Source organism: Balaenoptera acutorostrata, chromosome 14, assembly GCF_949987535.1.
Source record: "Balaenoptera acutorostrata chromosome 14, mBalAcu1.1, whole genome shotgun sequence".
NCBI classification, from domain to species: domain Eukaryota; kingdom Metazoa; phylum Chordata; class Mammalia; order Artiodactyla; family Balaenopteridae; genus Balaenoptera; species Balaenoptera acutorostrata.
In genome coordinates, this window is record NC_080077.1 from 60,065,089 (window position 1) to 60,067,474 (window position 2,386).

The following is a 2,386-nucleotide window of genomic DNA, read 5'->3' on the forward strand; positions in this document are numbered from 1 at the left end:
TGCTTTCCATAGTGGCTGCACTAATTTACATTCCTACCAACAGTGCAAAATGATTCCCTTTCCTCCATATTTTTGACAACAATTTTTATTTTTTTCATAGTGGCCACCCAAACAGGTATGACAAAATATCTCATTGGGATTTGATTTGCATTTCCCTGATGGTTAGTATCTTTTCATATACCTGTTGGCCATTTGTATGTCTTCTTTGGAAAAACGTCTATTAAAGTCCTTTACCCAGTTTCTAATTGGACCGTTTCTATTTTTCTATTGAGTTGTATAAGTTCCTTATATACTTTGGATATAAATTGCTTATATCCAAATGGATCCATCAGATGGATGGTTTGAAAGTATTTTCTCCCATTCCATAAGTTGCCTTTTGATTTTCCTGATTGTTTCTTTTGTTGTGCAGAAGCTTGTTAGTTTTATGTAGTCCCATTTGTTTACTTTTGTGTTTGTTCCTTGCACTTCTGATGTCATATCCAAAAAGTCATTGCCAAGACCAGTGTCAAGGAGCATTTTCCCTGTGTTTTCTTCTTGTAGTTTTAAAGTGTATGGGCTTACATTTAAGTCTTTAATCCATTTCAATCAGCATACATGCAATGCTTGTATCTTTGACTTCTTGCTGGCCATTGCCTTCAAAAATAGTTTGAGGATTTTCTGAGGCCTAGAATGGCTGTTTTTCCCTTCAAAAAGGATTTGCATTTGCATCTGCCTGGTTACGTAGTGGGTTTTGCAGGCCTGGATCGCCTAAGATTAAGGTCAAATCTTGAAAGTCCCTGGCCTGCCTACTGAGGGTACAAATCTGAGAAAGGATTCTTCTGAACCTTCCCAGGAAAGATCTGCTTTTCTTTTCCTTCTCTCTTTCTTCTCCATTCCAACAGCACCAAGGCAGCTCTCTCAGAATTCCCAACAGTTGTGGAGTTAGGAAAGGAAGATCTAAATCAGGTTCATTCATGCCTAAGGATATTGCGCCTGGTGCTCCAGCTCAGAAGAAGGGTTCTTCTGCAAAATTCCCCACCCTCAGTAGGCTGAGGGCTTTGACTTCCCTCTGAACATGATACAGACATGGAAAAAGTGTTCAAATGGTTGTGGCATCAACAAGTACCTTCTGGATAAAGATAGCCTTGATGCTTCAATAGTCTCCTTACCTCGCAGTTACTGGATCTCATCCAAAAACTGGCCAGGGAGAGCCCACTAACTTTTCAGATCTTGAATATTTTTATTTTTTTAATTATTTATTTATTTATTTATTTATTCATTTTTGGCTGCGTTGGGTCTTCATTGCTGCACGCAGGCTTTCTCTAGTTGCGGCGAGCAGGGGCTACTCTTCGTTGCGGTGCGCAGGCTTCTCATTGCGGTGGCTTCTCTTATTGCGGAGCACAGGCTCTAGGTGCACGGGCTTCAGTAGTTGTGGCTCACGGGCTCTAGAGCACAGGCTCAGTAGTCATGGCGCATGGGCTTAGCTGCTCCGCGGCATGTGGGATCTTCCCGGACCAGGGCTCGAACCCGTGTCCCCTGCACTGGCAGGCGGATTCTTAACCACTGCACCACCAGGGAAGTCCCTTGAATATTTTTAAATTGCTGTGTACACACACACACACACACACACACACACACACTGATACATACCCATATATAAATTTTGCTCATAATATTTTATTGTTTTCAGGGGGAGGGTTAATCTCAGTTACTCAGTTTACCATTACCAGAAACAAGACTTAGATGGCATTTTTTTAAATGTCTTTTATCAAGATGGTTGGCCAAGCAAATAATTTTCCAGTTCCATTGGTTTCGTCTGTTTACTTGTTTATTTTTAGGTTGGTTGGTGGGCATCTTTTCCTGTGCCATAATTCTTCTTTGTGCATGGTCCCCTGACTCTCTACAACACTCTTCCCTCCCACAGTGTCCTTTCCTGATCTAACTCTTCCTCATCCTTCAAGACTGACCAGGAATCATCTTAGGAAGTCTTATCCCACTGCATTCCTAAACAATCATAGTTGGTGTCCCCCATGCACTTTATAGCAGACAGAGAAGGTATACTTAACAACCTAAGGCCAGCTGTAAACAACCAGGACTGGTGTGTACTGAGTAAATATTAGCTATGCTCGAAGCGTGTACTACAATCAGGTGGAGAACATGTGCACACTATCATAGCACACTGTTCAATAATTTGCGTAAACTGTCACATCATATGGACAGGGAGCAATCATACTCACCCTGGAATCTTACGTTGCATGAATTCTTGGTGCAAAGAAAGCCCCAATAAATATTTTTTGAATTAAGTTAAAGAAAATCTGTATGGAAGGAATTGCCTCAAATTTTCATTAAATAAATCACGTCTTATTCCTTCACAGCTTTAACCACTGGAAGTTCATAAACAATTAAT